The 13,597-nt window shown below is 44.7% G+C and overlaps 1 protein-coding gene across 8 annotated transcripts in view; it reads left to right on the top strand.

The window, feature by feature from the left end:
* Nucleotides 1-13,597, top strand: part of NLGN1 (neuroligin 1) — a 652,944-nt gene that overhangs the window by 578,400 nt on the left and 60,947 nt on the right. The window lies entirely within an intron of this gene.

Below are 13,597 nucleotides of genomic sequence, written 5' to 3'. Positions count from 1 at the left end.
CAACATAAAATTACAATATAAAACACACAGAATACACAATAAAAACAAAAACAAAGACAACCCAATGATTCCCCCTTCCACAACACATTTATAAGGGCATTGGATAATGATGATGATTTTATTTATTTATAATAATAATAATAATAATAATAAATTTTATTTATATCCCGCCCTCCCCAGCCGAAGCCGGGCTCAGGGCGGCTAACAACACCAAAATAGTGCGACATTATAAAAACATTATAAAAATTAATTAAAATCAAGATTGATGGCAGCCATAAAGTTTTGTAAAGGTTGCCAGAGGAGGGAGTCAGGCTGCGCCCCAACCAAAGGCCTGGCGGAACAGCTCTGTCTTGCAGGCCCTACGGAAAGATGTCAAGTCCTGCAGGGCCCTTGTCTCTTGTGACAGAGCATTCCACCAGGTTGGAGCCGCAGCCGAAAAGGCCCTGGCTCTAGTTGAGGCCAGCCTAACCTCTCTGTGGCCTGGGACCTTCAAGGTGTTTTTGTTTGAAGACCGTAGGTTCCTCTGTGGGGCATACCAGGAGAGGCGGTCCCGTAGGTACGAGGGTCCTAGGCCGTATAGGGCTTTGAAGGTTAAAACCAGCACCTTAAACCTGATCCTGTACTCCACCGGGAGCCAGTGCAGCTGGTATAGCACCGGATGAATGTGATCTCGCAGCGAAGACCCCGTAAGGAGTCTCGCTGCGGCATTCTGCACCCGCTGGAGTTTTTGGGTCAGTCTCAAGGGCAGCCCCACGTAGAGCGAGTTACAATAATCCAGTCTGGAGGTGACCGTCACGTGGATCACAGTAGCTAGGTCAGGGCGAGAGAGGTAAGGAGCCAACTGCTTAGCTTGGCGGAGATGAAAAAATGCCGCCTTTGTAATAGCTGCAATCTGCGCCTCCATGGAGAGGGAGGTATCGAAGATTACACCCAAACTCTTAACGGACGGTGCTGGCACTAATTGCACCCCCGCAAGAGATGGGAGCTGCCCCCTCAGTCCCATATCATCCCGTCCCAGCCAGAGGACCTCTGTCTTCGAAGGATTTAACTTCAACCGGCTCCCACGCAACCATCCAGCCACAGCTTCCAAGCATCTGATCAGTGTGTCTGGGGCCGAGTCAGGATGGCCATCCATCAACAGATAGAGTTGGGTGTCATCAGCATACTGATGGCAGCCCAGCCCAAAACTCCTGACAAGCTGGGCGAGGGGGCGCATAAAGATCTTAAAAAGCATCGGGGAGAGAATCGCACCCTGAGGCACTCCACACACCAAGGAGTGGCGCGATGACAATTCCCCCCCAAGCGCCACCCTCTGTCCCCGACCAGAGAGAAACGAGCGCAGCCATTGAAGGACTGTGCCCTGGATCCCCACGTCGGCAAGGCGGTGGTCCAGAAGTTCATGATCGACCATGTCAAAAGCTGCTGACAAATCTAGAAGAATCAGCAGCCCCGACCCGCCTCGATCCAGCTGTCTACGAAGATCATCTGTTAGGGCAACCAGAGCCGTCTCGGTCCCATGGCCAGCGCGGAAGCCGGACTGGAATGGATCCAGAGCCGATGTTTCATCCAGAAACCCACCAAGCTGTTCAGCAACCGCTCTCTCAATCACCTTACCCAGGAACGGAAGATTCGAAACCGGGCGGTAATTGGATAGATCTAAAGGATCTAATGATGTTTTCTTTAAGGGCGGGCGCACCACTGCCTCCTTCAGTTCCCCTGGGAATGTCCCCGTGCCAAGGGACAAATTGATGATATCCCCCAGGAGGGCCCGCACCTCGTCTGGACACGCTCTAATCAGCCAAGACGGGCACGGGTCAAGAGGACAAGTGGTGGGCTTTCCAGCTCGGAGGAGTCTGTCCACATCGGCTGGGGATATCCGGTCGAAGTGGTCCAATACTGGACCCGAGGACAGTCGAGGGGCCTCCAGTTCCTTTATTGTATCCAAATTGGCAGGGAGGTCATGGCGGAGCGACAAGACCTTCTCCGCAAAAAAGCTCGCAAATGCCTCACAGCTGTGTGTCAATTTGTTATTTAAATTTGGCTGTCCTTCTAGGGACGTTAAAGACCGAATTATACTAAATAATTGCGCCGGGCGAGAGCTAGCGGATGCAATGGAGGCCGAGAAGTAGGACTTCTTAGTGGCCTTCACAGCCATCTCGTAGGTTTTCATAAAAACCCTATAAGATGTTCTTGAAGCTCCGTCACGGGCACGCCGCCATACTCGCTCTAGCCGTCTGAGGTCCCGCTTCATTTTCCGGAGCTCCTCGGTAAACCAGGGAGCCCGGTTTCTGCGGGGTCGCAGAGGGCGCTTAGGTGCGATCTCATTGATGGCTGCCAGGAGATGGGTATTCCAGCCCTCAACAAGCTCAGTCAATGAGTCGCCAGGGGGAGAAAGGTCCCGCAAGGCTTGACGGAATCTATCAGGATCCATCAGCCTCTGCGGGCGAGCCCAAATCGGCTCGCCACCTAAGCAGGGTGGGGGTGGAACGTCAATCCTGGCTTTCAGAGCGTAGTGATCAGACCATGGCACCTTCATCAAAGGAAACATGATCACATCTATACCAGCGCCAAAGATCAAATCCAGCGTGTGGCCTGCTTGATGTGTGGGGCCCGAAACAAACTGGGAGAGCCCTAGTGTTGCCATGGAAGACACCAGGTCCAGAGCCTGTGAGGAGGGAGTGGCATCAGCATGGATGTTGAAGTCCCCCAATACCAATAGGTTAGGGAACTCCAAGGCCCAGCCGGCCACCGCATACATACATACATACATACCCCACCCATCTGGCTGGGTTTCCCCAGCCACTCTGGGCAGCTCACAACAGAATAATAATAAGAATAATAATAAGAAAGCAACAAAACATCAAACATTAAAAAACTTCCCTGAACAGGGCTGCCTTTAGATGTCTTCTAAAAGTCAGATAGTTGTTTATTTCCTTGACATCTGATGGGAGGGCGTTCCACAGGGCGGGCGCCACTACTGAGAAGGCCCTCTGCCTGGTTCCCTGTATCTCCACTTTTCGCAGTGAGGGAACCACCAGAAGGCCGTCGGAGCTGGACCTCAGACTGAACAATGGGAGTGGAAACACTCCTTCAGGTATACTGTAAATCTGAGAGCCAGTGTCTGCTGAAAGCCAGTGTGGCATAATGGTTAAAGTGTTGGACGAGGATCTGGGAGAGCAGGGTTCAAATCCCCACTCAGTCATTGAAGCTCACTGGCTGACCTTGGACCAGTCACCATCTCTTAGCCTAACCTACCTCACAGGGTTGTTGTGAGGAGAAAATGGGGTAGAGGAGAACCTTGTAAGCCACATTGAGCTCCTTGGAAGATAAAGGTGGCATATAAATGTAATAATAATAATAATAATAATAACAACAACAACAACAACAACAACAACAACAACAACAACAACAATCAGACAAAGGCCTGGTTAAAGAGGAACTTTTTCCCTGCCCATATCTAAAGTGCACTCCTGCCATTTAACTCATGACCTGCTTATGTCCTTCCTCAGAGTAGATGTAGCTTCACTTTTTGCATTGGCAAGAAACTCCAGATTGTTTGGGGTGCTGATTTCATCCATTGTGCTCTTGTTCTCCCCATCATTTCACTCTCTCTGTTTTTGTCCCCGTAAGATTGTCCCAATACGCCCTCTTTCACTTTTGCTAACTTAATTAAGCCCTGTTTAGGGAAGCTTTTAATGTTTGATGCATTACTGTATTTTAATATTTTGTTGGAAGCCGCCCAGAGTGGCTGGGGAAGCCCAGCCAGATGGGCAGGGTATAAATAATAAATTTTTATTATCAGTATTAATAATAATAATAATAAAATAATAAGGTGGAACGTCCTACTAAGTTAACCAAGCAGGGTCCGCTCAAAGCAAGACAATCACAAATCTAGAAACTGCTGTTGGAACTGTGGTCAGTATTACCTGAGTCATCCTTGTGATCGCAATTGCAAACCCAGACCTTTCCCTCCCTACCTTAATTGGCCTGATCCAACTCTGAAGAGACTGTTAGTCATTTTCATTATGAAAGGGCAATTTAATGTTCTGCTGAAAAATTCAAAGATTATCCTTGCTATTTCCCCACATGTTATTACAGCTGCCCACATAAACGCTGGCTTTCTTTATGTTTCTCACCCTTAGCTACTTGGAAGTAGACGTTCTGTCTGAAGAAAAATGTTATCTGTAAGGAAGTTGTTCCATAACCCTTGTTCATCATCATTCCCCATCACACAAGTGCCAATGAGTGTGTTTTTGCACATAGCGCTAGGCAATTGTTCCTGAAAAGATTGGATTGTTCTTCTCCTTCCTGTGAAATTGGGCGAAAATGTTGCAACACCCGAAGCAACAAGTGCCCCTCTCTGTTTTCTTCCATGGATTTGTAATAATTGTTTGGAACAGCTGTGTTATTCAGAACAGCTATCCATATCTGCAGGTATGTACTTTTTGTTCCCCTCCAAATGGGATCGTTTACATTCAGCAAAGGCACTCGACCCCCAAGCCACAGCCTTAGCACATATTTACAACCACAGCTGGTTCAGGACCAGGGTAGAAGTCAATCTTTGCCGGCTTCCATGCCTGTCATCAGCATTCACACAGCTGTTTCAGCAGCCCAGTGAAAATCATCTCGATACTGAGAATGGATCTTAAGTCACAATAACTTGTTAGCACCGACACAACATTGTGAGGTGGGCAGAAAAATGAGCAGAAATGCTGGTGCCCACGAAATGGCTTTACACATATTGTCATGGAAATGTGAAGGCCTAAACGCAAAACTGGGGAAAAACAAAAAACTGAGAGATACTGAAATTGAAAGGTTTCTCCATCCCTACTCCCTGTTTAGGGAAGCTTTTTGTTATGAATTGAAGTTCTCACCTTGGGCCAGCAGGGGGATACTGTAGATAGTTTTCACTCAGGTCCACATATGCAAATAAGGGTTTGAAAGTGACGTTCAGTGATTGGATAGTTACAGAAAATGGTTACTGTTGCTTTGTAGTTAAGCTCTATATAAGCAGGCTGGCTGAACCCTTCAGTACAGTTCTGTTCTGGCCTGTGAATAAACAAGAGCTGTTTGAAGAATCGCTGTGTTGTCTGATATGTTCACCCACAACTTAACACTTTTAATGTTTGATGCATTACTGTATTTTAATATTTTGTTGGAAGCCGCCCAGAGTGGCTAGGGAAACCCAGCCAGATGGGCGGGGTATAAATAATAAATTATTATTATTACTTTGCACTGTGCTCATGGGTGCTGGGACAGAAGTGAGGGGTGAGACTGCTTAGCATTCTTTGCTCAGATGTTGATGTATGTGAGAACGAATTACACCCAAATAGGGCTTAAGTTTATGTCATTTGCACCAGACTCTGGCTGGGGGGGATCTCAGAGTTCTGGTGGATCCCTGAAACCTGGTGTCTACCCACCCCAGTATTTTGATTATTTTACTTTTTCCACCATCTATTCTGCTCAAGACACCAGACGTATCTTGGAACATGCTGGGTTCCATGATGTTGATTAGAATCTGTACCTCTGCCACAGATCCACACAGAAAATAAGAATCCCAACTGTAAAACCCTCCAATTGCTGGCAGAGCAGTTGGTTAGAATCAGAACTTAATAAAAAAAAAAACCTGCACAGTTTTTGGTGAACATTTTCATCAAGTGCTAAGAACCAACAGCCCTTGGGGCCCAGTTTTTCATCCCTTCCCGTGAAAAGCTTTGTTCATTTGCATTGCACTCATTTGCCCTCTGTTTTATAATCGTGAAGCTATGTAGCATTGTGATGTCATCCGACTCAATGGGAACCACACACATTTGACTAATCCAGAAAAAGGAGAAGCATGAGTGGGAGCAAGAAAGCAGGGGGGGAAACAATGCGGCTGAGCAAGACTGAAACCTGCTTGGGTATATGGGACATGTCTTAACAGTCTTGCAGTTAAGAAGGTACCTTAACAAACTGGCTAATTTCTAACCCTAATAATAATAATAATAATAATAATAATAATAATAATAATAATTTATTATTTGTACCCCGCCCATCTGGCTGGGTTTCCCCAGCCACTCTGGGCGGCTTCCATAGAAACCAGAAAACACTAAAATATCATACATTAAAAACTTCCCTGAACAGGGCTGCCTTAAGATGTCTTCTGAATGTCAAGTAGTTGTTTATCATTTTGACATCTAATGGGAGGGCGTTCCACAGGGCGGGCGCCACTACCGAAAAGGCCCTCTGCCTGGTTCCCTGTAGCTTTGCTTCTCGCAATGTGGAACTGGGACAATATTCAGCACTTAAGGAGTGACTAATCCACACTGTGATCTTGTGTGTGTGTGCTATGCAAAAACCCAGAAATGCACAGTGAATTTGGTGATGCCAAACAGCTGTAATGCTGCGTGCTATTTCTTCACTTAAGATGTGTTGTGCTGCAAAGGAAAAATAAAAATGGAGTGCAAATGCGGCACTGAAGCCTTTTTCCAATCTAGCCTTAACTTCAGCAACTGCATTTATGCATGCTGAAATGTGGTGACAGTATTTCATTTCCTTTGGTATAAATTAGAGCAGCTCCTCTGAAGTCTATGAAATGGCTCGAGATTTATGCCGGTGTCATTAAAGGCACAACTGGCCCATTATGATTTCATTATGGTGATGCATGTGGTGCTGTAGGAGACCCAATTAAAAACTATCACTGCTTATAGGCTAAAAAGACAAATGTGTATAAGATTTACCAGGTTGCTCCAAGGAATATGGTAACTCGGAAGGTGGTAAAAGTTCATATTGTGTTTTCTTCCCCCATTTTGGTTGCAATTTCCTCTCTCTGCAGTAGCCAGATCTGCGCAGGAGAAGAAAAAAGGTACACCTGATGAAATTTACACAATTTATTAAAGGCACAGAAGCCAATTCTGGGGTGAGTTCGTAGCTCCCTAGAGATGGGGGGGGGGGATTCAATTCAGATTGCATTTTTTTTTTCATAAAATCATTTCTGAAACAGATTATGAACCAAAACAGTCATTTTTCAGGATTCACACTTTTCTGAATCTTGTGATGTAACTCCCCACCCAAAGTAATGTGTAAAAAAGAGAGCACATGCTTGAGTAATGTGTGCATTAAAAGGTATATATTAGTGAAAATAACATACAAGCATGCATTATCATAGGGAAAATGGTTTTGCAAAAAAGAAGAAGAATTTTTTTTTGCAGACTTGCATACTAGCATGCATATATTAGGAGAAAGTTACACTAAAATGTTGGTGAATTGCTGCAAGAACAGTTGTTTTTTTAATGCAAACTGAAGTGGTATCTGAAGAAGTGTGTATGCACATGAAAGCTCATACCAAGAACTAACTTTGTTGTTGTTGTTGTTTAGTCGTTTAGTCGTGTCCGACTCTTCGTGACCCCATGGACCAGAGAACGCCAGGCACCTCTGTCCTCTACTGCCTCCCGCAGTTTGGTCAAACTCATGCTGGTAGCCTCGAAAACACTATCCAACCATCTCGTTCTCTGTCGCCCCCTTCTCCTTGTGCCCTCCATCTTTCCCAACATCAGGGTCTTCTCCAGGGAGTCTTCTCTTCTCATGAGGTGGCCAAAGTACTGGAGCCTCAGCTTCACAATCTGTCCTTCCAGTGAGCACTCAGGGTTGATTTCCTTCAGTATGGAGAGGTTTGATCTTCTTGCAGTCCATGGGACTCTCAAGAGTCTCCTCCAGCACCATAATTCAAAAGCATCAATTCTTCGGCGATCAGCCTTCTTTATGGTCCAGCTCTCACTTCCATACATCACTACTGGGAAAACCATAGCTTTAACTATACGAACCTTTGTTGGCAAGGTGATGTCTCTACTTCTCAGGATGCTGTCTAGGCCTGTCATTGCCCTTCTCCCAAGAAGCAGGCGTCTTTTAATTTCGTGGCTGCTGTCACCATCTGCAGTGATCATTGAGCCCAAGAAAGTAAAATCTCTCACTACCTCCATTTCTTCCCCTTCTATTTGCCAGGAGGTGATGGGACCAGTGGCCATGATCTTCGTTTTTTTGATGTTGAGCTTCAGACCATATTTTGCGCTCTCCTCTTTCACCCTCATTAAAAGGTTCTTCAATTCCTCCTCACTTTCTGCCATCAAGGTTGTGTCATCTGCATATCTGAGGTTGTTGATATTTCTTCCGGCAATCTTAATTCCGGCTAGGGATTCATCCAGCCCAGCCTTTCGCATGATGAATTCTGCATATAAGTTAAATAAGCAGGGAGACAAAATACAGCCTTGTCGTACTCCTTTCCCAATTTTGAACCAATCAGTTGTTCCATATCCAGTTCTAACTGTAGCTTCTTGTCCCACATAGAGATTTCTCAGGAGACAGATGAGGTGATCTGGCACTCCCATTTCTTTAAGAACTTGCCATAGTTTGCCGTGGTCGACACAGTCAAAGGCTTTTGCATAGTCAATGAAGCAGAAGTAGATGTCTTTCTGGAACTCTCTAGCTTTCTCCATAATCCAGCGCATGTTTGCAATTTGGTCTCTGGTTCCTCTGCCTCTTCTAAATCCAGCTTGCACTTCTGGGAGTTCTCGGTCCACATACTGCTTGAGCCTTCCTTGTAGAATTTTAAGCATAACCTTGCCAGCGTGTGAAATGAGTGCAATTGTGCGGTAGTTGGAGCATTCTTTGGCACTGCCCTTCTTTGGGATTGGGATGTAGACTGATCTTCTCCAATCTTCTGGCCACTGCTGAGTTTTCCAAACTTGCTGGCATATTGAGTGTAGCACCTTAACAGCATCATCTTTTAAAATTTTAAATAGTTCAGCTGGAATACCGTCACTTCCACTGGCCTTGTTATTTGCAGTGCTTTCTAAGGCCCATTTGACTTCACTCTCCAGGATGTCTGGCTCAAGGTCAGCAACCACACTACCTGGGGTATACGGGACATCCATTTCTTTCTGGTATAATTCCTCTGTGTATTCTTGCCACCTCTTCTTGATGTCTTCTGCTTCTGTTAGGTCCTTTCCACTTTTGTCCTTTATTATGGAAATCTTTGTACGAAATGTTCCTTTCATATCTCCAATTTTCTTGAACAGATCTCTGGTTCTTCCCATTCTATTGCTTTCCTCTATTTCTTTGCATTGCTCGTTTAAGAAGGTCTTCTTGTCTCTCCTTGCTATTCTTTGGAAATCTGCATTCAATTTCCTGTATCTTTCACCATCTCCCTCGCATTTTGCTTGCCTTCTCTCCCCCGCTATTTGTAAGGCCTCATTGGACAGCCACTTTGCTTTCTTGCATTTCCTTTTCATTGGGATGGTTTTCGTTGCTGCCTCCTGTATAATGTTACGAGCCTCCATCCATAGTTCTTCAGGCACTCTGTCCACCAAATCTAAATCCTTAAACCTGTTCCTCACTTCCACTGTGTATTCATAAGGGATTTGACTTAGATTGTATCTTACCGGCCCAGTGGTTTTTCCTACTTTCTTCAGTTTAAGCTTGAATTTTGCTATAAGAAGCTGATGATCTGAGCCACAGTCAGCTCCAGGTCTTGTTTTTGCTGACTGTATAGAGCTTCTCCATCTTTGGCTGCAGAGAATATAATCAATCTGATTTCGATGCTGTCCATCTGGTGATGTCCATGTGTAGAGTCGTCTCTTGTGTTGTTGGAAAAGCGTGTTTGTGATGACCAGCTTGTTCTCTTGACAGAACTCTATTAGCCTTTGCCCTGCTTCGTTTTGATCTCCAAGGCCAAACTTGCCAGTTGTTCCTTTTATCTCTTGACTCCCTACTTTAGCATTCCAATCCCCTATAATGAGAAGAACATCCTTCTTTGGTGTCACTTCTATAAGGTGTTGTAAGTCTTCATAGAATTGGTCGATTTCAGTTTCTTCAGCACAAGTAGTTGGTGCATAAACTTGGATTACTGTGATGTTAAAAGGTCTGCCTTGGATTCGTATCGAGATCATTCTATCATTTTTGAGATTGCATCCCAGTACAGCTTTCGCCACTCTTTTGTTGACTATGAGGGCCACTCCATTTCTTTTACGGGTTTCTTGCCCACAGTAGTAGATATGATGGTCATCCGAACTGAATTCACCCATTCCCGTCCATTTTAGTTCACTGATGCCCAGGATGTCAATATTTATTCTTGCCATCTCATTTTTGACCACCTCCAACTTACCCAGGTTCATGGTTCTTACATTCCAGGTTCCTATGCAATATTTTTCTTTACAGCATTGGACTTTCCTTTCGCTTCCAGGCATATCCGCAACTGAGCGTCCTTTTGGCTTTGGCCCAGCCGCTTCATCAGCTCTGGATCTACTTGTACTTGCCCTCCGCTCTTCCCCAGTAGCATGTTGGACGCCTTCCGACCTGAGGGGCTCATCTTCCAGCGTCATATCTTTTATATGCCTGTTGTCTTTGTCCATGGAGTTTTCTTGGCAGGGATACTGGAGTGGCTTGCCGGTTCCTCCTCCAGGTGGATCACGTTTGGTCAAAACTCTCCACTATGACCTGTTCATCTTGGGTGCCCTGCTCGGCATAGTTCATAGCTTCTCTGAGTTCTTCAAGCCCCTTCGCCACGGCAAGGCAGTGATCCATGAAGGGGATCTAACTTAGTTGGTCTTTAACGTGCTACTGGAAGGAATTTTTTTATTTTGTTTTGAAGTGGAAATGTAGAGAACTGAAAAAAGGACTGAAGCAACAGAGAGAAACTGAAATTGACATATTTGCCTGTCCCTGGATAGAGCACATGCCCAGCATGTAAAAGGTCTCCAGTCCAATCCCAGTTAAAAAGGGGGAGATCTGTACCAGACACCATGCTGCCATTTAGAGGAGACAAGCTGGGATAGGTGGCCAAATCAATCTGTGTTGGTTTAAGACAGCTTCCCATGTCCTTGTTTGCCATCATTTGGGCTATTGTGGCAAAAAAAGAAGGAAGTCTTCACCCAGCACCACCAATTCCTGAATCCATTGGAGCGTCCATGACTTTAATAGTTGGATGGAACAAGAGAAACTCAGAAGTTTCTCAATTCAAAATGCTCCAGTTGTGGTGAGGATATAATCCAACAAACACTTTATCCTTCAATGTGTGACATTTTAGTGTATTTTTTGTTTCTGTGGAAGCTGCCCAGAGTGGCTAGGGAAACCCAGCCAGATGGGTGGGGTACAAATAATAAATTATTATTATTATTATTATTATTATTATTATTATTATTATTGATGAAATCAATGTCTGATTGTCCATCTGTATTATTATTTTTTACACTTGTATCCCATCTTCCTGTCTCCCCCTCCCCCCCAGCTTGTGCAGCCCTCATTATCTATGAAACCATATCCTGTTCTAATCAAGCTACATGGTGCCATACAGTAAAGTGGTACACCGAAATAAAAAGTGACAAGAACCTTTGTAAAATACTAGAGCGCTGTGACCCATTTTTGATGCTGTCGCCGTATACGGTATAAAGTCATAGGTAGTGACAAATCTAGCGGGACATCCAAGAGGCAGATGAAAATGGCTTGCGGTGTTTGCTGAGCGTCTGAATCTCTGCTTCATGTCCCCATGCAGCCAACACCAATATTATTTATTTATTTGCCAATTAGATTTGGTTAGCCACCTCATGATACAAGTCCACTTGGTGTCATCATCCAGTTTTTTTTCTCATGCCGAACAGGAATGATAAATACTTTTGGCCTTATTTGTCGTGATTATTTTCATTCAAGCTCTCGTTACTTGAAGGATGGGGAAAGACCTTTTTTCACCCCAAAAGAAATTTTAAAAACTTGCATGTTCTCTTTCTCTTGTAATGCTTTGGCTTCCACAATATTCTCTTTTTCACCTTGGTTCATTCATACTGCCAGTCTGGGGTGAAAGACAAACATTGGACAACCCAACCCTGTTTAGAAATCTTGGTTATCAGTGGTGACCGGGAGCCTTTAGTGCCTATCAAAATGACATTCCAGGAGTCCAAGCTCATTTTCAAACCTGCTTTTTACACTAAGTCCCTGCAATGCACCAAAAATTCAGACATATGCCATTCTAGTTGCAGGTGCATTTATATCTATTTTAGTCTACATACGTGCATCATTTTATTTGTGTGTTACATCATAAACAATAAATAAAACGTCAAAAAGTACACAACCAAATTACACCAACTCCACATAAATAAGATGATCTAAAATAAATAATAATAATAATGATATATAATAATATTTTTTTCTTTATACCCTGCCCATCTGACTGGGTTTCCCCAGCCACTCTGGGCAGCTTCCAACCGAATATTAAAAACAATACAGCATCAGACATTAAAAACTTCCCTAAACAGGGCCGCCTTCGGTTGTCTTTTAAAAGTAAAATAGTTGTTTATTGCCTTGACATCTGCTGGGAGGGTGTTCCACAGGGCAGATGCCACTACCGAGAAGGCCCTCTGCCTGGTTCCCTGTAACCTCACTTCTCACAGGGAGGGAACTACCAGAAGGCCCTCGGCGCTGGACCTCAGTGTCTGGGCTGGATGATGGAGGTGGAGACACTCCTTCAGGTATACAGGACCGAGGCCGTTTAGGGCTAAAGATGCAAAAAATTAATATCAATAACAGCAACAACCCTGCTCCCACAATAAACCCCGCTAAACAATACCCGAGTCTAAGAATCTATTCAGCAGCCTCAGATTTTGTAGCTGAAGTCAGGCCCTTGTCCTCCCAGGCCAGGAGAACTGAACAGGTTCTCAGAGAATAAGGCTATCTAAGTCTACTACCTACAATGGCTATTTTCTACAACCACTGTTGGAGGCAGTCGTGCTTCTGAATATCAGGTGCTGGAGACCAGAGGAAGTGAGAGTCCTCTTGCCCTGTAGGCATCTGGTTGGCCACTGTGAGAACAGTACTCTGGGCTAGATGGACCATTGGCCCAATCCATCAGGCTCTTCTGAAACCCTGTAACTTTTTAATATTACAAATGTTATGGGTTGGTTTTGCTGTAAAGCAGGAGCCCCCCTCCAGACAGTGATGATGTGGCAGCTTTGGAGAAGCAACAGAGAGGAATGAATGAAGCAGGCTGTGGACAGTCCTGTATAAATCCACCACTAACACACTATTATTGTGTCAATGACACGTTGTGCAACACACCTGCAGACCCCTGCCCTCCTCCACGTCTGGAAGGGTTCTGAACTCAAAGAGATATACTGCAGGACTACTGTAAGAATGGCTGTCAAAAAAATCCTCAAGTGATGAAGCTGTCAGGTACAAAGAGCTCATGAGGGGAGAGGTTACTAGTTTTGGGAATGAAAGGACCAGGTGGTTTAAGGATATAGGTGGAAGATGAGGGGGATCTCACACTGGACTCTGGAGCTTGGTGGGCTACAGATTGCTGATGGGAAGGAGAGACACAACAGATTGAATTTTACATACTGACTCAAAGCCATATTTTTTTTTCTGCTGTAGGTGTCTAGTAAACATAATAATTAGGTGAAGCCAGTCATCCATCAGGTACATGTGGTGTAATCCTTTTTGTCAACTGTTGCCTTTTTTTCTGGATTGTATCCATGATTGCTTAGAGGTGCTTGACCTTTCTGTGAGGAAAAGAATGTTCTCAGAGAATGCTCTTCATTCTAAGCCCACTGGACTGCCATTATTCAATAAAGCT

The sequence above is a fragment of the Podarcis melisellensis genome (genome assembly GCF_964234715.1).
Source record: "Podarcis melisellensis genome assembly, chromosome: 5".
Lineage (NCBI taxonomy): Eukaryota > Metazoa > Chordata > Lepidosauria > Squamata > Lacertidae > Podarcis > Podarcis melisellensis.
This window is presented reverse-complemented; position numbering and strand designations above follow the sequence as displayed.